General features: G+C 30.2%; 1 protein-coding gene and 2 long non-coding RNA genes across 5 annotated transcripts in view; 1 reads left to right on the plus strand and 2 right to left on the minus strand.

The window, feature by feature from the left end:
• LOC141452687 (uncharacterized) lies at positions 1–26,153 on the plus strand. Its single transcript, XR_012457539.1, has 6 exons — positions 1–165; positions 9,140–9,607; positions 15,712–15,951; positions 17,213–17,425; positions 17,830–18,016; positions 24,258–26,153. It is a non-coding gene; the product is annotated as an uncharacterized lncRNA (long non-coding RNA).
• The window catches only part of LOC141452675 (neuropeptide F receptor-like), a 290,310-nt gene that overhangs the window by 130,196 nt on the left and 132,444 nt on the right, over positions 1–27,670 (minus strand). The gene's annotated exons all lie outside the window — the stretch shown is intronic.
• On the minus strand, positions 9,606–14,336 carry LOC141452688 (uncharacterized). 3 transcript variants are annotated; one of them, XR_012457542.1, is made up of 5 exons: positions 13,707–14,330; positions 13,392–13,614; positions 12,156–12,257; positions 9,834–10,020; positions 9,606–9,745 (listed from the first exon to the last, which is right to left on the minus strand). It is a non-coding gene; the product is annotated as an uncharacterized lncRNA (long non-coding RNA). The 3 variants fall into 3 exon arrangements; XR_012457541.1 differs by having other exon boundaries at positions 13,392–13,597; positions 13,707–14,327; XR_012457540.1 differs by having other exon boundaries at positions 13,392–14,336.

Here is a 27,670-nt window from a genome sequence, read left to right on the forward strand (position 1 = left end):
GGAAGATGGTCGCTTGGGCCAGCAGCATTTCAGACTCTAGGGATGAATGCTTGGTGTAGTGAGTGAGGAAAGTTTGCGAATGAGCTGGAATTGTTTTTACAGCTAACTTTAATTGATTGTCAAAGAAATTAGAGGCCAAAGTGGAGAACTCAAATGGATACTTTTGTACGTAGAATTTGTGATTTTCCTAAGTATTAATGACATGAAGGATTGACTGTTAAAAGTGGTATTGTTTGGTTAACTCTCAAACCCCACATCCGTATGTCCAAAAAATATTTTATTAAAGAAGTCTGTTTTTTTCCACAACAAAGATTTTGTAGCGCCTGTTAAGTCATTTTACAATTTTGTGTGATTCCCAATGAATTGTTCAACACTTAGGGTTTAGTAGTCTCAAGGATGAAGATTAGAGAGAGTGACTTGTCGAAGAATGAAGATGATATGTACGCTTGAAGTGGGATTGGCTTTATATTTCCACCTGATAAGCAATTCTGGCAGAATGTTAATGTGATGTTTTATTCATCTATCTGAATGAGTTATGTAAAAAGATCTGGTGGTGTACAGTGACAATTTTAGTTTAAAAATAAAATTAGAAAAATGTTCATGGAAATAGTACTTTCTAAACTATTGTAATAAATTTAAAACATAACCAGTTAAATTTAACACTTTCTATCAGTTAATAAAACATAATATATCAAGCAATTATGTAATATTCTTTAAATTCTTTCTTAGTATAAGATCAAAATGAGAAAATTAATTAAGCGAGGGGTAAAAAGGTTTATTTGAAAATTATAATAATTTAATACAAATATTTAATAGCTTGATAATGTTAGTAATTACATTTTTCTATGTAGTAAAATAATTTAACAAAAATAAAATGGTACATGAAAAGGAACAATACATGTAGAAAATTCAAAGCACGCGATGCTACGATTTAATGTTTTCTACAAAATTTGGTAATTGGCAGAATTCATGATATTAGTAATTATTTTCGGGGCAACTTAAACGGCCCGGCCAATATTGAAACAGTATAATAATTCTGAACGTTGTTCACATTCTGCCATTATTGCAGTTTAATTTGTGTTTTCAAACAATCTTCCAATTCAAAAATTGGTTAGTTGTTGTTCTTTTTTATTAGAATTTGTTTTGTTTTTCCTTCTGGACAAAGCATATAGAAATAGCCACATATACACAAATAGTATTATAATAGATCTAAATGGTTAACATATAATTATGTGTTGTTTTTGTTGTGCTCAGAATTTGTTACCCAACAATAATTCATGTAATCAATGAAGTGCCGCTGGAATCAACACGAAATTAGCTTTCATATGGTTATTCAAATTCTATGCCCCTATTTAATATCATTATTTCTAGAAGTGTTTCAAATAAAAGTGCCTAACATGTTCATAGGTGTTTTTCTACATCAGTGCTAGAAAGTATCATTTAAAGTTGAAAATGTATCCATTCTTTTAATTATATCGAGTAACTGTAGATGGGTTTTTAGATAGAATGTGAACTTGGCAGTTACCCAAGAGCTCCCCCAAATTAATCTCTCTGCTAAGGTGTTTCAAATAAATCTGATAGGTTTTTAGTAAGTATAAAAAAATGTATTGATAAACTATATTATGATTGATAGATTTACTCGAAATTAAATACAGTTAGGCTATCATATCATCCTAAATTTTCACCAGTTTTTAGCAAGTTTTTGTTTTGGAGATATCGCTTGCACAGTTCTTAGTTATCCGAAGGAGTTAATTTATTCCTATCATCTACAAGCTGTCGATAACTACACTGGAAAATGTAAACAACTCAAGTGCTAATGAACAAAGCACTCAACAAAAAATAACAATATTTTCATTTAAAAGTGCTTAAAAATAAGGGAAAAAACAGGCTTATGAAGTGCTAGCCGTAGAATCCATCAAAGTTGGGAATTTAATATAATACAAAGACTTTCACAACTTATTCAGTCCAAAATGGTAATTTTTACTTTCAATGTAAGAAGATCGTTCCCCAGACCCCAGTGCTGTAAAATGATAGTGATCAAGGAACGATTCCTCGAGATCTTATTCAATCAGTTGAAGAAAATGCCCTAACGTTATTTTTGTGGTGTGTAGAAAGTGATTAGCTGCAAGATAGTTGGAATGAATAAATAAATAATTTTAACAAAACTAAGAATGATACCACAAGATTTGTGAGATCAAGTAAACTATGCTTACTTCTCAGGTTCCCTGATTTTCTTTAAAATGACTCCAACAATTTTAAAATAAGATCCTTAGTACCAAAACATTGTAAGACCAAAAACGACTTAATAGAAGTTTAACAGAAACCGCATAACCTGATTAACTGTGGCCTGGTGAGGATTGACTTTAACTAATGGTACGTCTTCCCTTTTTATATCTTTTTACCCGCGATGCCCTTCGCTATTTTTTAGTCTTAGCCAAGAGTTGTGAACCTCAAACCTTTTCTAACATCATTTCTTACCTCTCTTAATTTAGATCTGTTACGCAGGGTCTCTTACTTTTATTTATATATTAATAATTCTTACATTTGCCGCCTTTTTATTCACTATTCTGGTAAATTTCCTCATTAACTTACTTACTTATAACCAGAAAAAAACAAAATTAAAAAAAAAATACTTTTCTTTTTGCATAAATTTGTCCTTAAAAGGATTTTTTTTTTCCACAGCTTCGAATTTCGCTAGAAAATTTTATATAAATTTTCCACATTAGTTCTACTTTTGATTTTATGAATTTTTTAGATGATTACTTTTTGTTATCCCTTTTGCTTCAAGTTATGTGTTTTTCATTTTATTTTTTAATTAATTTACACTTCTAAGAATATAAATTTACAATACAAGTCCGTTTTTTTTTCTCACAGGTTTAAACATTTTAATTTAGATACCTGTAAGTTTTAATACAATTTTTCACTCTGACTTGAATATTTTATTTGTTCTTAACTTTCTAGACAGTTTATTGCTGACGATTTTTTATTTTTTATTTAAATTTTATTATTTTTATTTTATTTAAAGTCTTCATTTAAAAATACAATAATCAAAATAAAACAATCATCTATAAAGACATAATCATGGTCATAGACCGTCGGTGGAATTTTAATTTCATTTAAAAATATATCATTATAATAAAAGATATCAAACATTTCTCTACATTATTGCTCATATTTTATTTTTTATAAAGTAGAAGAAAGTGTCAATGTTTGTTGTTTTTTCACATAACGCTTTTGCTTGCAATGTTTAACGATTAACCATGATACAGCTACTTTCTTAATAATGCAGTTTTAATATCTTAATTATTTGGTGCGTTTAAGCTAATAATAAATAATCTTCGTCAATGATTATTAGTCTATCTTAAAATTTCTTTCTACTGATGCTTGTCCTTGATTTGACCTAGAGATAAACGCGATGAAAATTTAGGCGCCTTTTGGGCTTTTTAACCCACTACATACTTTGTATTTCATTAGTAAGTTTATTTTTACTTCGACCCCTTAAAATTTGTTGGTGGCTCTAGTGTTGAGAGAATTGGACCTGCCAGTACAAAACCTGATAATGTTTTTATCGGCTCTGTTGTTGTTTTCTTTTTCGAAGTAAAACCATTAACAACTTTATGCCCTCATTGTTTGCAGAATACAGAACGTGTTAAGAAATTAATTGGAAAGGAAGGCTAACCAAGAAAAGAATAATGGATGAGTGTGCTTAGTGCTGAGTGTGAATGTCATAGGGTTTTAATGGAATGAAATAGGTAGGAAGGTAGTCAACAAATCAACAAAAATCGGATTTAAGACAAAGTAAAATTAAATATCCATCTTATTCTTTAAAAAAAATTAAAAGAATTCAAAATATGACTTAATCAGCCAATGGTGATTTAAAGAGAAGCAATGGGAAATTAACTGATATTAATATTTTAAATTTCATACTTATGCAGTGAAATTATGTTTTTCTTGAAGAAGTTAAACACACAAAAAAAAAAACAGGATTTTTTTAATAACATTCTATGAGATTCTCTTGAATTAACTCGGAATAAAACAAGTTGATAAATGAGAACATAGACACTAAGCAAACGGTTGGTTTGCTGTCATATCCAAAACCTGTTCTACATAAATTAAGCAAAAACATAACCACCTAGAGAGCTTGACCCATAGTTCTTGCCGCTGGTCACATAAATAAATTTTATTAAGAGCACACGAATAAATAAAGAAATATTTGTTAATGAAGTATCCATTAATAAGAATTGTCGTAATAAAATTTGCCTTGATTTGCATATTGTGCGCTAAAATAGTAAATCACTTTTTAATAGCACTATTTCAGAAATTTATCTAGTATACCTGTCGCGTTGTAACAGATAAATGAGAATCTCTTGGTGTCCTTAATTAAAAAGAGAAACGCCCCTCTACTTAATATATTCTACCTTAAAAACCTGAGTTTTATTTAATCACAGTATATCTTCTTAAATGCAGCATTTTAGCCGAAATGAAAGAGGAAAAATTATTCATTGGCCATATTTTTAATCCAATAAATTTTGGCCACCGTTAACCGGCGCTTGTACACTCTTTAAGGAATTATTTTGGCCATGGGCCAAACTTAATTTATATTGAATCAAAAAATATAAGATATGTTGGAAATTTTGCTTTTAAGTAATTGTCCTGGTCTAAGAGATTGAAAGATTGAAATTCATTTGATGCCAATAGTTTCAAGTAAAGAACCATTTTTTTGGAAAAAGAGATAACAGGAGAAAAACTTCTAATTCGACTGTCAAGATGTTTACATAATTGTAAATTGTTTAGGTAGTTTTTTTCATCTAATAAAACTGGAAGATATAATACGGCAATCTTATCTGCCAGGATCTTTAAAAATGGCACAGTTCCAAAATTACAATTAGCCCCAATACAATTAGCTGAAGAGTCAATAAATTAGTAAATGATTTTCCAGCTTAATAGTTCCAGAAAACTTACTCTGTTTGGATATAATAACATCATAAAGATGTTAAAAAAAAATAATTCTATTTTAAAAGAAAAAAAAACAAAAAATAGTGTATTTATAATAACATTAAATGAAAACAGTGGGAGATAACATTTTGTATTTTAGATTTTTTTATTTATTTATTTAATTTTTTTTAAACAATACTGAACTCTTTGTGAGTGCCGATACAACTTTGTTTTACAATTAAATTTTTAATTAAAAAAAGTAATATCCCGATTCGAAAAGAATTTAAAAAAACAACATTCATATAAACAAAATATTTATTTTACTTTTTCATCCAGTTGCAACTAAAAAATACGATTGAGCACAATGCAAAAATATACAATTAATTGCTGTCCAACTATCAATAATATTTCAATCCTTAGATAGAATAAAACATTTATTATTATTTTTCTTCATTGCTTTTACAGTTCACTTAGTGCAATTAAATTAGTCGGCAGACTCCAATTTATGCAAGGAACGAGATAGCTTCAACTAATGTTAATCATTTTGCTTAGAACAATGATATTCAGCGATCAGTTCAAAATAAAGTTAGCCTCTAGTGAACAATCTTATGATTAAAACAGTTGAAATCTAAAGAACATCTTGAATTGCTGACAAATATATTGAAACAAACATGTACATTGCAATGTTGAACATAAATAAAGAGTTATTGAAAAGTAAACAAAGCTAACACTGTGTCAACTTTATCCCTCATTTGAATTTGCCCATTAGTATTCTAATTTTTTTGTTAAATGTTTTTGTTAATAAATGGAGAATGTGAAAGCTCGTAACACATTCATAGGAAAGTTATTGGAAAAAAGTAGAAATCCATTATCCAGTGTCAACCATTTTGAACAATTTTCTTTCTTACTGCATAATTTTATACATTTTTGTGTAAAACAAAAAACATCATTTATGAATCCATTTACAATTTAAAAAGAGAAATTAAACAGTAAAATGTAATAAAAACAGAAATATTCGTATCCTTATGTTAGCAAAAATTGGTTTAGCTGCGGACATTGGGTGCTGCGGTGTCTGCAGTCAGATCTGCAGTAATGAACAGTCGGTGCAGAAATATTAAACAATCCTTGAATAATAACTGGGAGAATGTTTTTTGATGACGGCGTAAATTTTAATTCCAATATAGACATCCTAGCCCATTTAAAAAATTGTAATTTAAAGTGTTTTTGTACTTTAAATACTATTTATTTTAATAGTTCCTCATTGACGCAAATAGTAAATATTTCTCTAGAACTTAGTAGTCCTAAACGAATATTTAAAATAACTGAAACAAATTTTCCAAGTATTTTTAATAGAATTATTTATAATTTTTAGAGATATATTATTAACTTTGCACCTTTTTAATTGAATTGGATGAGCTGCGAATTAAACTTTTTCAATTTGTTTAAGCCGGCTAAAAGAGGTGTTAAAATAAATGTTAATGCAGAGGCTTGTACTTGTTTAGCTGTATTTTTCTCTTAGCAGCCCAGGCTGGAAGTGGAGAGAAATAAGCTGTTTGCACAGGAATTAAGAAAGAATAATTAATACCGTTTTTAGATAACGCAGAAATCATTACTTAACTTGTGAAGGAGTGGAATTGATTTTTATTCCGTAAACTCTGAACGACGTTCCCCTGCTGTCTGGAGGCTACCAGATCTTTGAGATTACTAAAACCCATTAGCTATTACCAAACGATCCATCACTTTTAATAAGCGCATATTTTAATATCGGTATTGTCGTTTAGTGTTATAAATCAACTTGTTTAATCAATCTAGAATTCGCTAGAAAATAACCATCATCATTCTCAGGGCATCGTTAAAAGATTGATGGCCATAAATTACTATGATCAAATAAAATCCACTCCCAAGTGTAATACAGTTTTTCTACAATTATTGAAGGGCAGGCATCCATATTAAATTACAAAATGGAATACACAAATCAACAAAAATCACTCCATTTCCACAATTATTGCTTAAAAAAAAGAAATGATTTTTTTCCCTCGTTAAATAATGTAAATACACTAATAATGAAGTAATTAATTGCGGATCCAAATAATATTTAGTAATCATGGAGCACTGAAACTAGATTGGAACAGCGTATTATGTGCTTAGGCTTCTGTTATTAGAGAGAAGTTAGCGTTGCTGTTAAACAGTTGTTATTTGAAATTGACTTCGCATACTAAACCATATTTCATTTTCGCTTGTTAAAGCTTGCATATGTGTTGCTGTATGCATTAAACCACCTTCACGAATCTATATATGATATATTAATTGCTCCAAATATGGAATGTTAACATTCGTGCCCAATTAATACTTTCCTTACTGTTCTCTTTTACATGTTATTACATTTTGTTGTACTAATATACATAATAAATGTAAATCTGCTAAGTTTAACAAAATTTATTATTTAAATACTTTGTACTGACAATTTTTTGAATATTATTTTGGATTACTTTAGCAAAAAGAAAGCATTTTTTTTTAAACTTTAAAAACAAGTTTTTGGCTAGGGATCCAGACCATTCTCAAGTTGATAGTACTTTGTCGTGAACACTGGATGATCATCACATAGTGACTTTTTTGTTTTGTCAGAATAATAATCGTACTCTCAAACACAAAACTACTGAATCTTATATATTTTTTCTTTTTATCTTCTATCAAAATTTCTAATTGACTTATTGAGATTAAAAAAGAGTTTAAAAATGAGCCCTCTCGGTACAGAAATACAAGGGTCGTTTGAAAAGTCCGTGCTAAGTCAGAGAGATAGCCCCACTGGCGCGTATCGAGGTTATGTTTAGTTAGTAGCATCTCTTGGAAGAACACACACCAAGTTTCAGCCAGATCGGTCTATTTCTTTGTGTTTGGCATTCGTTTGAATCGAGGAAGTCGAGTGATTTTCAAAAAATGGACGAAAAAGAATTTCGTGTGTTGATTAAACACTACTTTATGAAAGGCAAAACGCCTCAGGAGACTAAAGAGAAGCTTGATAAACATTATGGTGACTCTGCACCTTCGATTAGAACAGTTTATAAGTGGTTTCAAAATTTTCGGAGTGGCCATATGGGCACAAGTGACGCTGAACGTTCTGGACGCCCTGTTGAGGTTACTACTCCAGAAATCATTGATAAAATCCATGATATGGTGATGGATGACAGAAGAGTGAAGGTGCGTGAGATTGCTAGTGCCGTGGGCATCTCGAATGAACGGGTACAAAATATTTTGCATCAACATTTGGACATGACAAAGCTATCCGCAAGATGGGTGCCGCGATTGCTCACGCTTGACCAAAAACGAAATCGTGTGAAGTGTTGCAAGGACGGTTTGCAGCTGTTCCAGAAGAATCCGCAGGACTTTAAGCGTCGTTTCGTTACTGTGGATGAAACATGGATACATCACTACACTCCTGAGATTAAAGAACAATCTAAACAATGGGTTACCAAGGGGGAATCTGCGCCAAAAAAGGCGAAGACCGTTCCTTCGGCCGGAAAGATTATGGCGACTGTCTTTTGGAATTCGCAAGGAATAATCCTCATCGACTATCTGGAAAAGGGTAAAACTATTACAGGTGCATATTATTCATCGTTATTGGACCGTTTGAAAACCGAGCTGCAAGAAAAACGCCCACGATTGGCCCACAAAAAAGTCCTTTTCCATCACGACAACGCACCAGCTCACACCTCAGCAGTTGTGGTCGCAAAATTAATGGAAATATGGTTCCAACTCGTTTCACATCCCCCCTATTCTCCAGACTTGGCTCCCTCGGACTACTATTTGTTCCCCAATATGAAGAAATGGCTGGCGGGAAAAAGATTTTATTCAAACGAGGAGGTGATTGCAGAAACGAATGGCTATTTTTCAGACTTGGACAAATCCTATTATTCGGAAGGGATCAACAAACTAGAGCAGCGTTGGACGAAGTGTATAAGCCTAAAAGGAGACTATGTTGAAAAATAGAAAAGGTTTACCCCAAAAAATTTAGTAGTTTTTATTTTTGCACGGACTTTTCAAATGACCCTCGTATGAGGATCGCTTGGCGAATATAGTTGATGTGCTGTAAAGAGGCGGAACTTCCTAATTTTTCGAGTATTTCTGAAGGTTATGTAACATAGGACACATTTAGCCCAAATAATACCAATAAATAAAATATGAATTATCTTCCATTTTTTTTCAGACGATTTAAAGTGAAAATAAAGTGATTTCAAATGGAACATATGGTGTTTATCTCATAAATCGTTCAGAAAATCGAGATGAAGAGGAATACAACATGTTCCTACTCCACAAACGGACATTTACTGGATTCACTGATGACGAACACAGTCAGCATAGATAAAAATTAATACCTAACTCACTGGGTGGCAATTAAAAATATGTTTCATTTTTTTTTTGAAGCTAAAAGAATTATGTCACAACTGAATGAGACCAGCTGTCCATCTAGATATTATTTTAGTTTAATAATGGCGAGATAATGAATAAAATCTACGTTTACATTAAATAGAGATAAATATAATCTTTATAAAGTAGAAAGTTAATTAAAGCTGCTACTGGAAATAACAAGGGAAATAACTAGATACGCAGATAGAATTCACAAGCAAACACATAATGAGGCCATTTAACAAGCTTCGCAGCGTTTGACCAAATGGTAAGATACTATTATTGTCTTTTTATAGTTCTTTGTAAGATATTTGAACAATTTTCTGTAAAACTGTAAAAATAAATATTGATTTTTGTTTCATTCATTAATTGTTTTTTCCAACATTAGGTTACCTTTCACAAATATCTGGAAAAAATTACACCATTTAATGTTAATAATTTAAAGCAATGATTGCTATATAATATAATAGTGCAATAATATGTGCTCAGCTTACTGGGAATCTCACGAGCCGAAAAAATTTTTAGTTCTGTTGTTTGCCTCTCTAATGTTTGCAGCTAGTTTTACTTGTATTTTTCATGAAAGAAAAACTAGCTTTGCTTTTTGGATTCTTGGTGTATTTAATTGATTTTGGCTGACATTATTAAGTATTCATTTCGTTAAAATAGTATTTTAACCTGAACCTGAAATTAATTTTAAATTAAAAAAGGAATTCCTTGAGGAATATTGTTTCAAGTGAAAAAAATATATTTAACCAAGTTGAGAAGAAGTAAATAAATAGTTCATTTTATAAGGTAATCCAAGAAGTTAAGATAAATGTTTCATAAAATGAGGTAAATAAAAGACATCTCTTGGGATGAATACCTTGCTGTCGTATCATAAGCTTCAGTGAATTAACTACCTCAAGAAGTTTGACTAAGTGAAATAGATAACAAGAGCCGTAGAGTATTGTTTTTATTCTTTATTATCTCTAGGGCCGAAGGAAGGGTCATCTGTACCCATACGCAAAACTGTAGTTGGCCTCAGCCCAAGAAATTAGTTTAAAAAAAAGAAGAAAATTATATCTGATTTTTATTTTTTGGTTTTATATTTTAAAGTTTTATCTTTAACTACAAAAAAAAAACCTCATTCTTTTGAATTTGGATTAGATGAAAGGTCAGATGCGAATTGAAGGAAATATATGTTATACAAGACTAAGTAGAGCCCTTATTACCGCAGAAATGTTTGTTAGGAAGTTACGACATAAGAATGAAATAGCAAGTTTGTGAAAGAATAAGTTTATCTTTTTTTTTATAATTGAAAATTTTATTAAAAAACTTTATCTTAGAGTTAAAAATATAAACTCCTTTTTTATAAGTAATTTTTGACTTAAACTCTTAGCGAGTATTTTTTATTCAAAAAAACTTTTACTGCAGTTTTGATATTTTATGCATGTTGTGCAATTGGTATGGTAAAAAATCTATGACTAAAAAGGTATGAGATCCTTCATAATAAGTTTGCCAGAACGGTTTACCCTCAAAGTAGGTTTGAAGTTTTCATCTATTACTGTCATCCAGTCTTCTCTTCATATCCTGGAAGTCAAAGTTTCATCGTTTGCTAATGGAAAATAAAGATCAACGATGCCAAAACACATCACACAAACTTCACTTGGATCCCAACACCTGCCTCAAGCAAACTTACATAACTATGATCAAAAAACTAATCGACAAACGATCCAAATTGACCTTAATGAACCAAAAAACAAAAACAAAAAAGTCAACACAGCCCTGCTAGCCCCAATCTGGCCATACGGACATGAACATTATTGTACAGCTAAGCACCTCCAATCTTAACCGCATCCAATCCCTCCAATCAAAAATACTCGAGAGACCATCGTTATTGCACCTTTCTACATTAACAATCAAACTATCCACACTGACCTAAAAATAGCTTTTGTTATTGACTTAGCCAAATCCCGTTACACCAATTTTTCCAACACTTCAAGCCGCTCATTCACAACCTGTCTAAAACTACTTTTTCCTTAAATCCTTGCTGAAGGCTTCAGCGTCGTTGATCTCACGAACACTTTATCATTTCATAGGTATCCTGAGTTAGCCGACTCAAGATAGTCATCGTTGGATAGCCCTCATACAGTTATATTCATTTGTTGCCAGTAGGAGTTGTAAATCAAGCTAAAAGATAAATTTAAAAAAATACGTGATGGAATAAAAAATATAAAATTGTTATAAAACTATCTAAGATCACCAATCAAACTGTTGATTTTGTAAATTTTTTACATCAATAAAAGTGATAAAAGGCTTTTATTAAGCGCCATATAAAGGAATAAAAAAATTTATTTCTGATATTAATATCAGAAAATGAAATCTGCCAGAATTAAATTGCTTCTAAATACAAAAGTAAAAATATATCAGGTATTACTGTATTTGAAACTCAAATAAATATTTTATTTCACTGCCACGCCCTCCAATATCTATTAAATTTTCCTGTCTACTAAAATATATTCTAATCAGTTAATTCCAATTACTGCAAATGAAATTGTTTTCATTCTTTTTAGGAATCGATTACAAAAGTCCCATCATTCAATTTACTAAATAAAATAACTTTTAAAAAAGTACTCTGTTAATTTTGTATATGTGTACATTTTGTTCTTCTGGAGCAACAAATTCTACAATCGAAATACTTGTGAACAAATGTCATTGTGTCTAACCCAACCTTTAGTGTTAATCGCCATTATTCCTTGTCTGTCCTTATGAATCCAATATCTAATTAAAAACATTAGCTGAATGTATAGGATCTTTTATTTACCAGAGTCACTTACTTTTCTATCCCTTCCTGCCAATACTCCTTGATGTTCTAAGTGGCCCTTGCTGTTGGAGTAGTGACGATCACAAAGATGAACGACGTTTCTTCACTAATATTGCTTAAATAAAATAAATTTAGAAAGATTAGATAGAATGATCATACGCTCTGATAGTATAAAGAGCTAATGAAAGTCGCTACCTCTTTTTTATGGCAGGATAGGAGACCTGAAGAATAGTTCTTCTTTGAACTAATGTTCTGCTTTGGAACCAAAAAAAGAACCTAGCTTTTTCTTTACATGTTTTTCTATTCTACTGTATGCTCCAAGTATTTGGCCTAGAACTTGCTCCGTCCATTTATGAATAGATATTCTCCTATCATTTGTATTCATACAAAGATCTAGTTCTTTTAATCTTGTTCAACTTTTTTGCAGGAAAGAAAGTTTGCGATTCTTATTATGTAAAGTTTTAGCTTATATTGAAAGGATATGTTGGGAAAATATTTTATTATAACTTCTGAAAGAGTTTAAGATGGGGCAAAAGATTAATTTATTTTATTTTTCAATTTTTGAAACCATCTATTTGGATTAGGAACTACTATCTATTTGAAAAGAATGAAAAGGAAAAGGAAATAAATAGAAAGGAGAATCGACTTTTCTCTTTGTAATCTTTACTATCCATTTTGTTACAGTATGTAATTCTTTACAATTAAAATTTTGCTTGAGAGATACAGATTCTACCAAAAATATGCATGCTATACTTAAAATTTTGAGTGTTTTTCTCATTTAAGAAACATCTCAGCATAACTTTTATTTGATTTTAAAAAATGCTTTTGACTGCGTTTGAACCAAATGTCTTGAAAATTATATACATAGATAATCTATATATATTATAATAGATTAAACTTCATTTTGGGGCTTAGCGACTATGTAGCGTCCTAAACTTTTTAACACGAAGGATATTTTACTGATTGGGTTATTTTCTTTTTGAGATTTTCTCAAAATGATCTCTCAATGACCAAATTTAAATTGTGGAGAAAAAATATACTCATAGTGGATTATAAAGTTTTATTTGAAATGTTTTCTTCAGAAAAATTATTTTATGGGCACTTCTGTCAGAAGCGAGGATTGGCTTTCTTCCAAGGGACCAAAAAACTACGTAATTTATGATTTTGTGCCCCATTTAAGGGATTGGATTGTTCTTTTTAAAGCTTGTATTCTCATTGCACTAAAGTGAAACAAATGGATTTCACTTACTGACAACATTGGAAGGATTGTTGCTGGTAGCATCACAACTTTTATTTGAGTAGTTTTTCCACGACAATGCAATTAAAGTGGGGAAGGATTGAATTTTGATTTCTCTCTAATGTTCCTTTTCAGTAAAATGTTCCTTTTTGTGTGTGGAAGTGATTAGCCTGTTTTATTTGTTATCAGCTCCCAGAAGTGCGGCCAACAATTTTCATCTATTTAATACATTCAGCTAATTTAGGTGAAAAAAAGTTTAAAATAACTACAAAATCATCATGAAAAAGATATTTTAAAAAATGAAAATAAAATTAAAGCATAAATTACATTTTAATTAAAGTAGAAAATAAATTCAGTTTATCCTTTTCATCGTTAATTATGTACTAATTATTAACACAAACTTCTTCATCATATCCTTTTATAAATATTTATGAATCATGCATTATTTATATTTTACAAACTTTTTCTTTTCTCTTCAATTTACATAGCAGCTTAAATGATTATATGTAATTGAAGTAAAATCAGAATTAATATTTGTACTTTGAAAGTTTGTTTGTATTTAATATTTAAATACATAAGTTGTATTTAAATAAAATTTGTTTGTTTGTATTTATGATAATTTCAATTTAACTTTTAGTAAAAAGAGAAAAGATAGTTATGCTTTACTATACAGCGAACTATTTTACCAAATACACAAATCCAATTTTCAAGGCTCTTTTTATTGGAAAAACTAGGAAATGTCCGTCAATTTCCACTTCTGTTTCGTCTTCAACAACGGATTCCAGCATTCATACATCTGCATAAATAATGCCAGAATTATCACCTGTATTGTAGTCACTATGGAAACTTGAATAAAATTATGGACTATTTCCTCTGATCTGCTTTTCTGAAAACATTTGCATTTGGGTTCTCAACTCTCTTAACGCCAAAAATTAGTAAATACAACAATAATCAACAATTCATAGTCAAAATAATTAGATACAAAATAAGGCAATTAGTTAGGATGATGACATTATTATAGTTGAGTTCCAAAGATTTTTCATTTTCCTAAAAACGATTGATGTTCCCAAAACACTTTGAAATAGATGGTACAATTATAAAAAATCTACGATAATCGAATATTTGATTATTGATTTCCGACAGAACCACTGTGACACAGATGCTTCAAAAGTCGGCCAAGTTCATTCGGTAAACGAATTCCAAAGCAAATTAATTTTCAATTAAGTTCCATTTTAATCAACTTGACAGTGATTCCATTAAAACATCGTCAGTAAGACTCTTAAGTAATAGTAAATAATGTAATAAAAAAATAAATAAATAAAAATGTCTAGAACTGGGGTACCTCCCATCTGGTTTTTAACCAGAGTTTCAATCAGAGTGACCAATGAACGCTAATTGAGAACATAAATATTGCGTCCCTCAAACACCAAGCCAATTGATTTTGCTTTCGCTTTTCTGTCAAATTCTGTCTAAATAATTAATAATCAGTTCACAAAGCAGATATTGATTGTAAGGTACTGAAAAACAGGGAGGCTTTTCTGTTTATAACAACTTCCTCGGTTTATAGAATGACTTGGGGTTGAACATGCTGAAATTTTAATAAGCTGATTGCCTATTATTTTATTTATTTTTTTATTCTAACCAATGTTAGCCAAACTCTGCCAAATCTTGTCGTTACTACTAGATGTTTAACGATCCAACTAATGTCTATCTAAAAAAAAAATTAAATCCCTCTTGTATTTCTTGAAATACATTATGTATTTAAAAGTTTAGAAGAGATTTAATACATAATATATCTATTGAATATCCATGCTTAATTTATGGTAACTTATCTCTGTCAAATAATTTTGAACAGATCTTATTATGATTAAGCAGATTCCCAACAAAATAACATGTTTAAAAGAAAATATTCAGATAAACTGAGGGAGGATTAATTTAGTAAAACGTCAGCGTCAATGGGAAAAGTTAAGATGTCATTACAACTTAATTAAGACTTAAACAAACAAAAGATATTTTTTTCCCCTTATTACTTATAATAATTACAGTTGTGTTTACTTATCATATAGAATAACAATGTGTAGCATTATTTCAACTAATTATTAATTAATTCACTGCTACATCATGAACAAGTATAATTATTTGAAAGTGCATGCACAACGATGCACCAGATCACTTAGTGAATATCATAAACCATTTGTACAGACCAACCAATTAATATTAATTGTGTAACTGTTATAGATAGTATCGTTTTCTATTGTAATTTTATGATAAATTTCTAAATTGGCTTTTAGAGTTTTTGAAGAATTACTATTTTGAGCAAATTTGTTTCTAGCTTTAGTAAAAGAAGCATGGCAGAGTTAACAAGGATCAACAGCAATCTTCCTGTTGAAGGCCTTTTAGAATTCATCCACAGTAAACTCTGCTTGTTGTAAGAGTAAAATTATTTACTGGCGAGAAGGTAATATTTGATATTGTGCAGGTTAATTATGAAGCAAAGAAAGAAGGAAAATTTAATAAAAGGATAAAGAGAGAATTATGACAAGGGTCCCTACTCCAGAATAAGTTTCTGAAGGTGAAAGTTGGTATAATAAATGAAGTGGATTTAGAGCTACTGACTAATTAGAGCTCTAGAAATTAATGAAACACAAAAATAATGAAAGTAGATGGTGTAGATTTCGAGGGAGGACGGGTAGAAAGACGCTGTTAAGAATAAAATAATAATAATAATGATGCCAAATGACTAGATTGTTGCCATCATCTACCCTTTATTAAAGAAGAGATTGTAGATCCCACGAAAATATCAGTGCGAATTAAGTCACAGCCAATCCACTTTTTCTCCGTAAATACTAGAAAAAAGTCATGTAATTAGGAATCGTTTGAACAACTTTTTCTAAGATTTTAAAACAGCAACAACTGAACCAAAATATTAAATGTATCACTAAAATCAGAAATATCAACAGAGTTAATTTAGGTAACTAAAACGATATCTATTGGCTCTTGTTGAAAGCTCTAGATGCAGTTGTGCTGTCAGAAGCGTTTGCAATTAACATCGGTCTAAAGCAAATGTTTTTTTGTCTCTTCTTTTTCATTTGAATTTGCATTTCATAGTATTTTCTATGGGCAATTATCATCGAAACATATTTGAGCACAATCGCAAGAACTTGTTGGTTGTGTTAGTATCCAACATGGGATAGTTCATCTCGGTCTCAATGTAATAAGCTTGTCGCTTGCCCTCAGAGGATTGTTCTTCAATGAAAAGACATTTCACTACAAAAAAAACTGTGACAGTATGTACGGCGTACATATTGATAAGATGTTTCTTTGTATTAAATTGAATTCAGCAAACTTCCACCAATTTATGGCAAGCCACATTTCTTGACTATTTTTCAGCAGCTTTTTTGGCTACCATTTTTGCACCTCACACTGCAAAAGAATATAGTTATATTTATACTATAATAATAATAATAATAATAATAATAATAATAATAAAATTTCTGAGTATATACAGGCTTCTCTGAGAGTAGTTCTGAATGAAATTTCAGTTTATTTTAGTCCAGTATAGGCTGTGAATTTAGTAAAGTTTGTAACGTTCAATGCCTGTCAGTTATTGACAGTTATTGACATCATGGGTTTGTGAACAGTTTTGACACATTTCCAAACTAACGGTTTTTTTGTTTTTTATTCCAGTAGTGGTTACTGTCCCAGTTGTGTAAATTAAATGCTGCATTTTTAGGGAATATGAAATTTCAATGTCAATTTCTGAAGAAGGAAGAATAGGCTGTGATATATGTATCTTTTTTTCCATGTAGAATGATTGTAGCAAATAATTACAGATGGATGAAACAGTTCAAATATTTTCGCATTTTACGTTTCTCAAGCTGTTTTTTTTTATATTTTCTTTAAAAGAACTGAGTTCAGTATAACTGAGGAAAATCAACAAAAGTGCACAAAAGGCTTCAAAATGTACAAAAAGGTAGAGAGAAATACTTTCCTGACAGACATTTGTAAACAGTTCAAAGAAATCATTTACCGAAATTTGGATTAAGGCAAGTTTGCATTAAATTAAATTAAATTTCTACTAAGGACTTTAAAATAGTGCTTGCATTATAAGATAGTTTAAGATATAGTTCTTACGAAGATGAAAGAGAGGATTCAATTAGTTATGTAAAGATATCGGCAATTACTTCACAAAAAACAAAATCCTAATGTGATATAACTTTTTATTACCTTGTACTGCAAGAACTTCGAACATTTCCTAAATTAAACTATATTATATTTACAGATGTGAGGCAAAGATAGAAGTTTGTTGTCAACCTATTTGTAAGTAATTAAAAATCCAAACTTTCATTAAAGTATATTTTGGATTGTTTGAAACTTCCAAATGTTCTCCCTATGGTTAAACCTTGATAAGATATCTTCATTTAGCTTTATCCTTTTTTTTTGTTTTAAGGTCAAGGAAAATTTATTTAAAAGAATTTGAGATTGGAAGATAAACACAAAAATAAACGTACGAAGGATACCCAAATAGAAAAAAAAAGAGATAACAGAAATAGCGAGGGACGGATTTCTACTTCTTCCAGAAATTAATTGAAACTCTGTTAAAAGGCTAGGAAGATAAAATTTTCACATTATTTCAGGTATTCTCTATTTTTATTTTTAAACCATTTTTTTCTCTCCAGACAGAAGAAATAGTATTTTTAATATTAAACCCAAATCTTTATCACAAATGGTGTTTTAAAAACTTCGTTTACTGGTTTGCAAAGCTTTCCAAAGAAATGTATCAATACCAGGTCTGTTTTTTTAATGAATACGAAACTAATTAATTTTACTTCAATTTTGTTTTCCACTTATTTCAATTATAACTTACCAATTTCCTTCATTAACAGTTAAATAAATAAATGTTGATATGAGGGAGTATGGAATTTTCTTCAGCAGTTATAAATAAAGGTCAACGTTATTTCATATATACGAAAATAATAAATTAACTCTCACGCATAGTTCCTTTTAATAGAAATCAACTGGTCGAAATCGACTAAAAGTTACTAGCTCTTGACTAGTTCAATTCCAATTAAGCCTAAAAAGTACTCGTATATTCTTCTTAGTCTAGAAACCTTTTATCGATCCAATTTTTTATTTTTCAAATAAATTTATTGGAAAAGGTTAAAAACGTTTTCCTTTAAATTTAATTACTAACTGCTCTGACTCAAACTTATAGATTTTTTTTCAAGAAATCTTATTAATGGAGAGTTCTAAGATTGATCGTTAGGTTTGGTGAGGGAGGAGAATTGTAGAAAGAAGAAGACTGAACGTCCAGTTAGATCCTTTCATAAATCTTAGCAAGGGAAAGATGTATGAGTACTATTTTCTTATTATTATAATAATAAAAACGTAAGTTATTAATCCGTAAGGTATTGTGTTAATTATTTAATCAATAATTTGATTATTAAGTAATAATCTCATGAGGCTTTTATAGGATTTCAGGAGACAAGATATTACGGCCATTCATCAACACTTAGGTACTAATTCTGGCTCTCTGAGTTCAGATATCGTGCTAACTGACGGATTCAAGTAGGAGCAAACACAGAGTTAATGCTCGTAGCTTGAAAACTACGATTACTTTATCGAACAGGGTTGAGCAATTTTTAAAAAAAATAATTATTATCAAATATTTCATTAGGTAAACTAATAATTTGTATTTGTTCCGTTTGTATCTTTCCTGTACGTTCTATAGAAAAACCTAGCTTAGAAGCTGGCCTCACCCATTACTCACATTACTTCTTAATCGCGGTAAGTAAACACTTACTAATTAAAATTTAACGGCATTTCTTTTTTAATGACATCACATCCCATGCAAGTTTAGGCTTATTTTTGCTTTGGATCCTTTTTTGTGGTTAACATTTATATTACCATAAGTATTTGAATTAGTTGAACAGTTAGTCCCAAGTATTTGTACTTTGGTTGAATTGTTGGCCAAGATTTTTGATGCTATCACTGGCAGTTTAATGAGACTTACTATTTAAACACTAACAATAACAATAGCTTTGCGCAAGTAACAAGTTATCTACCTACTAGAAAGCCTGTTTATTTAAAAAAAACAAAACAAAAGTCTTTTTTTTATAATTTGCAATATAAAAGAAAGACAATGCTATAGGCCATCTGGCTTTACTCCATCAGGGAAAGACAATAGAAAGAATTGCCTGAAGCTAAAGAAAAAAGTTCCATCTGTACCAGGTCCCGCACTTACAGCTTAATGATACACTTGGATTCATTCAGCTGTTAAAGAAAAATTGTTACTTTGAATTCAAAGCAACAGGAAAACATGCAAGATTTATTCACAAAAAATTACGATACAATTTTCGAAAAAAAAAAATATGATAGAAATGGAGCACTAGAAGTTATTATATTCGAATTAATTTTATATTTATTGCTTACACTGATAGGGAAAGTAAATCTTGGATAGTTCTTAGACACTAGTGATTGGCACCTCCTTTCTGATTCTATCTAAAGCAGCTTTAGTGTTCCAGTTGGAAGAGGATGAATCAAAAAGTTGGATCTACCCGTGAAACTCAGATTGGAAGAGATTTAGCAATCATCCCCTTGACATAATGCCCGGGAGTTATATTAAGTAAAAGATAACATACTTTTAATAAAAATCTCAATGAAATTCCCTTGTATTTTGATCTTTTCTAATATAAGAAGTGGCTTATTTTATTAAAATGGATAAAGAGGAGGGAAACATTTTATATAACGTCGAGAGAAATCAGATGTTCTACGCTTTAATATAAAAAATTATTTTCTTCTGTATTGATTACCAACCACTGTAGCTTCCGATTCAAACGTTTTAAAATTTTTTTTAAGTTCAGTATTACTCTAGAATAGATTTTTTGAAGCTATTTTTTTGTGAGTGTGTACGAGGGAGACTCTTAAAACGTGGTGACCTCCGGAGAATGTTGCACAGAAACGTTTTTTGAGAAATCTATCGGTTGCTATGAACTTTCTTATGACAAATCATTTCTAAACAATGTAAACACAAACCTGTTATCTTCTGTTACCTTCTTATATCTAGAAAAATGATTGATATTCTAAAAGAAATGATATTTTTAAATGTTTCTGTTTTATTTTATTTATTAAAGTTACAAATTTCTATGGATAGAAAATTAGTATTAGATAATTAGTTTTGAATTCTAACTCTGTTTAGGAAAAGTGTAAACTTGTTAGTAACCAAGTTGAAGACTTATTCCATATTGGTCTAGAATTATACCATGAATTTAGATGTCACCCGGGGAGTGGCATGCGAATCCTTGAGCAAGGCCACCCATCACAGGTGAAATGGTGGTGAGGAAATAATTCATTTCCTTTCCACATGTGGCAGCTTCAGATTATTAAATCTTGAATGTTTCTTAGTCAAATAATAATATTAGAAAATTTATTTCAATATCAATTTAACATATTATGTTCAAATTGGATAAATTTCAGTCCTTTTTTTGTTTAAAAACAGATATTAAATTATGTAAGCGTTCTTTAAGGAGAAAAACAAAACAAAACAAAAATCCTATTTACCTCAGGATTTCAAGAATTTTTTTAAGAAAATGGCTAATTAATTTAGGAAATATTTAGATGTTCATTATATTGAAATTACAGAGTCCATTATTTTAAGTAAACATCAATTTGAAAGGTTCTCAAAAATGGCATAGGACCTGGTTTACGAATAGGCTTCTTACCTACCCGTTAAAAATTCTAACTCTCATCCAAATCACAAGTCTTTACACAAAAATTCGTCAATTACTGTAGGATTATAGAAATAATAGTTTTGAATTACTTCCACCCCAATGATCCTGTAATTGCATTGCAGAAAGAATACTTGTCTCCATCCACAAAGCCCATATGCGCCTTAGGCTCTTTGAAGATGTTTCGAATCCTTTTTTTTTTTTTTTTTTCTATAACCTGAAGATCACAAGAAGTCCTTTGTTTTCTAATTAACAGTCAGCTCGTGCTCTTTGCACCAATCTGTCACCTGGTGCGTTAATATCACTCAATCCCTTCTCAATTAGCAGATGTAGCAACCCATCCACCACAAATGGAGGCACAAACTTCCTCCTGGAGTAAAAAACATGATCTTTCTGACACCATAACACTTGACTACCGTTGGAATGCACTCAGAAAATTTGAGAGGGCAATCAGTACTTTTATCAAGTTCAAGACATTGGTTTGTCTAATCCCTGATACCAACGTTTAGTACGGAATACAATTTAGCAACGGAAGAGGAGATTGTAAAGAGGGACATTATTTTATTGTACCAACACTTGCAAGCACTCCCCCATACTCTTGCAGTATACGTAGAATACAAGAGATAATTGTTTAATGTCCAATAGACAACTCGAACTCACTTCAATCCATCACACACTGCTATAAAGGGATAGCTTGCGAACAAATATGTACTTGGAATAACTTAGGGCTATTCCCTCACTCCCATATGCAGTTAAATACTGTTAAATTGCAATGCAGTTTAAAGCTGAAATAGAAAGAATTTATAAATCACATATTATTTATATAATCAAATATTTTTTTAAAATTATTTAAGGAGATTTTCCTAGTGCATTGCCGGCCTCCGGACAATGTTCTCTCTTACTGTCCATCACCGGACATTGAGCTGTAAGAAACTGCTGGGAAGAGAAAATCTTAGGGGCAGCAGCTGAATTCGAAGCAGGGGTTTCCGCGTTGGAGTCCTGTATACGTTAACCACTCAGCTAATCTTCTTCTTTAATCGAGATACTATCTTGAAACAGATTCATATTGATGTATTTTGGAAATATACATTGAATATGTTCCAATTCCTGGATATATACGATTCCAGCTGACAAGAAAGTTCACTTGAGCATTTTATGTACCAACTTTAAAATAGATGAAAAAATTACAAAAAAAAGAGAAAATCATTAATATCTAAATCATAAACTTTTAAGAAAATATACCCTTTTTTTTATATATTAAGCATAAAAGCAAGTGAGCACATCTTTAATAAGAAAGGAAATGGAACCGACGGCTTACACAGTGCTAACAGCACTCTTTATTACAGCCACTACAATCTGAGAAGTAGACCCTAGTCAGTCCCTTTACGATATCTCCTTTCCCAGCTTATATATAAATTTTGTTGTGGTTCCATCTTCTACTACTTCTGATTCTTAGTTTATATATAAAAACAAGCAGTGGTAACTTTCAGTTTTTACTACATCAGTTTTCTATCATTTTGCGCTGCTATCGACTTTTGAGTCAATTATGAAATACTGGGTTTTTACCCTATATATTCCTTGTAGAGCCGTTTGCAGTATTATGCTTTTTCTATACTAATTTAAACATCTTCATAACCAGGAAGAAGAAATATTTAACGACTACCATTCCAGTAATTCCATAGCTGTAACAGTCTATGACGTTCTTTGGTTCAGATTGTATTTGGTTACGAAAAAAATAAATTTTAAGGGGATCTTAAGTTGTTCAAAACGAATTGAAATAATAAAGATACCTCTGGTAAATTATTACTTTCTTCGTTTACCATGAACCAAGATAGCAAATACAGCTAATTTTTATATGGCTGCCACGTTCAACTTTTCATTAAATTTTATTTATTTTCTTTAGCACATTTTATAGCATCCACTCATTATTTTTGATTTCCACAACTTTTAAAAATACCTGCAGAACGGTCAAGGTGTTCTTCATGTTCGAGAACGCCATTCTCAGACAATTCCTTGTTCAACATTTACATATTAATCAATTATCAACATGTTAGGTGTGATGTATGTACACAAATGTGGAGCATCGATGGGAGTGGTCGTTAAGGAGGCAATGTAGTACATAATCTATCAATACATTTTTAATAGTGTAACTGATATATCCCATTAAATGAACAGTATCCCATGAATGTTCCTTATTTCAATCATTATTAATGCGAGACATCAATAACATGTTAACGCTTGTATTTCTCTGAATACGTGATAAATACGTATTTTTTCTTTCTATTCATATTTTAATATTTCTTTTAACTGAGCTTGGTTTCCATTGTGTTTTATTTTATAGCATGCGCCGTTCAAATTATTATTATTATTTCATAAAAATGCACATTTAGAACTTGGTTAACTCATCTTGGAAGTAGTATTAAGCTCATCAAATCTTTCCAAAGGCTGTAGTCTCCAGTCTCCTTGTGTTATTTGAGTTGAATTATTTAAATTTACATCAGTTAAAGTTTCAAACTATTCTTGGTCCAATTTCAGTCCAAAAGTTAGCCTTAAATAATTAGTAGGTGATAACTACATAGTATTCTAGTTACAATATCTCAATTTAGAGTTAAAAATATTTACATTTCCTTATTACTAAGTAGTATGATTCTATGATGTATTGTTATTTGTAGGTGCAACACAGTAATTATAAGTGTCGGATTTTCTGACTGAAGTTGATCAAAGAATAGATATGAAACTTTTCTCCCTTGTAGTATAAACAAATATAACAAATAAAGTATTTGAACTTCTACCCGGCTTTTAACATTTGTGATGTGTAAAAAATACTTCCATTTATTTAGGGAGAGAGGAAAAATCAAAGTCCAATCCAAAAAATGAAATACCCTGAAGCTGGAGATAAAAAAACATTCTAACATTGGGGTTTACTGAAATGTGAAAAATGAAATGCTCATTGGAGTGTATTGTAATTGCGAACATTTCAATTGTAAATATTTGAACTAAAGATAGAAATTAAGTTATAGAAATGAAAACAAATGAAACGTTACGTTCGTTTTAGATCATTTCACAGAATTTTCCGAGTAGTCTGTATTTATAAATGAAAATATTAATATTAAACAATCAGTGGTTCTTATGTATTTTGTTTTTGTTTCAGTACTAAAATACAGAATTCGCAAATTCAGGGAATGGAATCAAGTGGAACTTACTTATTGTTCGTATATCTATGTTAATCAAACGTTTGAATATCTTGTTTTTATACGTTGTTGCTTCTGAATCTAAAACAGTGAGAGACTACAAAGGAAGAAATGAGTTTAGATTTAGACAAGCTTCTATATTAAACGGAGTTTCTATTCAACGTACACACTATATCACTGAATTCAGAATTTGTAACAGTATTAAATTTTACAAATATTTCAACTCAAAGAAGATAGCATAAATAATAATGCACTACTAAACATAGTGCTGCATGGATTTTATAATCTTTTGTAATCAGAAGTTAAAAGTTAATACATGAAAAGAAAATGATAATAAAAAGAAATTAAAAGTGGTCCTTAAAGTATGAAATTGTAATTTCAACAGAATCAAGATAAAGTTAAAGACAAATAATAGAAGTTAAAGAAGCTTAAAAAAATAAAAAGATGGCAGAGGAAAAAAGCTAAGCAGAAGATTTACAATTTAATAATTAAGTTTATATATTATGTTATTTCCATGTATCATATGCATATTAAAAACACTTCTACAGTTTTTAATATCTAGAATCAAAGTAAACAACTTTGGCTCTTGATAGAGACGACAAATATACGCCTTCTTTGGCAGGAACGAATGTTACGTTCGTCCAAAAATTGTACCTCATCTTTCTTTGATCCAGTTAAACAATGGAAGTCATCTCTAAATTAAACAACCACTGAAAATGTAAATAAGAGCCTTCCTGTCAATATTGCCAAAAGTAGCTTTTAAAGTAACAAAAAAGCTATAAACATTTTGCAACCGGAATAGAATATTGATGTTTGTAATAGTATCAAGCGAGGTAAGCCTCAACGAAAAGCTGCTGTCATTTATTTATTTTCAAGAAAAAAGGCTTCAATTCTTCGATGAAGAAGAGCCTTAAAGAATTTAGTTAGCTGTTGCATTGGCACAAGAAATACATAATATTTTTCTCCAATCAAACATAAAATTAATATTTTAAAGTTTCTTTTCAGAAAAATATGATGAGGCGCATACATATGTACATTTCTTTTTTTCTATGTTTGACTATTCTATGTTAGAAATGGCATAAATCATGTACTATGCCTTAATTAGTAGTGATAGAAATTTACTGGACTTAGTACTCGAGAATACCTTATGACAAAATGAAATATAATCTTATATTCTATATTGTAAACAAGGGATGTGAATAGGTAATATAATTCAAGGTTTAACTTGAATTTAAATCCATATTTATAACAAGGTATAAGAGCTCTAGTTGGCGAAGAAGGTCTCCTCTCTTTTGCCCTAATTATTTTAGACTGAGTTGAAATTTAAAATGTAATAAAAGTGACATCCTCTGAAAATATTTTTGATATTTTTAAGTATTTTCAAGCTGAATTAAGTACTAACTAATACGACAGGTAACGACCCTGAATTATTGTTAAAAAAGCAAAAGTAATTTACTCTTTATAGTTATAAATTAATTCTTTCATTAATTAAATATGGAAATTACTACTCAGCTTCACTTATCGTTAAATTGATTTAGTTTTGACATCAACTCTCTTAACTTTTTAATTTTTCATTGAATTTGTTAAGACTGACTAGTTCCTTTTTTTATATGTGTGTATATTCATTTATTTTTTACTATTTATTTATATTAAACGCGAATTTTGCAAACCATAACCCATAGGTTAAAGTTTTCCAAACCTGTCGAACAGTCTGACTTTTCTTAAAAGCTGACCTCTAATAAGTACAATTTCAGTTATTTGAACCCAAATCGGATATTTTATGATTACCTCAGCAAATTGTAGCGTATTTGGGCTATCAATTGTTACTTTCTTGGTCTTCAAAAGTGTTTATTTTTATATCAACAGAATAGATCATCTTAGGAATCATAATACAATTTTTTGACATCTGGATCTTTAAAAAAAAAAGCGAGCAATGCCTAAAATGCCTTTTTGAAAACAAATTTAGTGAAGAGATTTGGGCATACATGGAGAAATAGTACAACAGATAAGTGTAAAATTGATAGTATCTGGATACTCCTACAATCGGAGAGGAACCATAAGATTCTTCATCCAATTTCTAAAGATGAGTCAAAACAAAGCTACAAATCTCGGACAAAATCAACAACATAAAGAACCAAACTGATTAGATCTAGATGTTTTCAACTATAAGAAACAGTTTCTCGCTTTAAAGGGTGCAAAAAAAAATATATCTTTCTATCGCATGTTGTTCAACATTGAGATTCTTTTTACTGCAGTCTCGGGCAGTAAACCTTCGTTTTTCCTTTTACTTTGCTTTGTGAAAAACATCATCGTTTATTTGAGCTTTTTACTGTAATGAAATATCGAGAAAGCTTTATTATTATTATTGTTTAATTCACTCATTGCAGTCTAAAAAAATTAATAAAAATTTATTATTTTGTTTAAAGGTCTTGAATTTCTGTGCACTTAGTGTATGCTACTTTTATATGGGAAGAATAAGAAGCTTATTTCTTTTTAATTTCCGAATAAAAAGCATTTATTTTTAATGTAATTGGACCTTTTATTCCCTCTTAACGTGGGAAGCTGTATCCCTAAGCAACATTGGTCACGAATTGATATCCAAGAATTAGTAGCTCAAGAGTTTCTGGAGCTAACTTAGAAGATTTAGTAGCACTAGAAAGTCTTATTTCAAAACTCATTATTGTAGATATTTATGGAATAGTTTGGCTAAAACTCTTGAGTCTATTTTATCTATTAGTTAGACTTTGAATTAATTATATTCTGGTATCGCTATGAGAATTATATATGTTGTGAACTTTCATATAGGTTTTTAATTGTTGTAAAATTCGTACTAGAACGATGAGTGAAGACTTTTCTTAAAGCTTGCATAATGAAGAAAGGAAAAATCCGGAAAATTGCACTTTCTATTGATGAATTCTGTCCATGGAGGCCCAAAAATAAATATCTCAAAATTATATAGATTTGGGAAATATTCAAAACATTTACAATCGTAGTGAATCTATCAATCGAGCTTACTGTCCAATAGCTGCTTCTAAAAATGGAGCAGACGAAGAACGAATCTAATTTCTAATTTATCCGAGAGTCGATGACTTGGAATTCTCCAGTTTTGTCTCATCCTATTAAAGTTTCATTTCTACTATTATTGTGTCCTCCAAAATTGAATACGTGACTTTTAGAAAACAGTATTTTATCGAAAAAGATGTTATCACGAATGAATTCTAACTGACATTGAATTAAGTCAGTAAAGATGGACTCATATTAAATCCATGAATATATTCGGTATATCTGCCATACTAAAATTGTTGATTGCATTTTAGTAGTTCTACCTCACTTTTTTTTCTCTATTTTTGTTTTTAATTAGATCCAAATTTTG

Source organism: Rhodnius prolixus, unplaced genomic scaffold (genome assembly GCF_049639745.1).
Source record: "Rhodnius prolixus isolate KJV_2025 unplaced genomic scaffold, Rpr scaffold_3, whole genome shotgun sequence".
NCBI lineage: Eukaryota > Metazoa > Arthropoda > Insecta > Hemiptera > Reduviidae > Rhodnius > Rhodnius prolixus.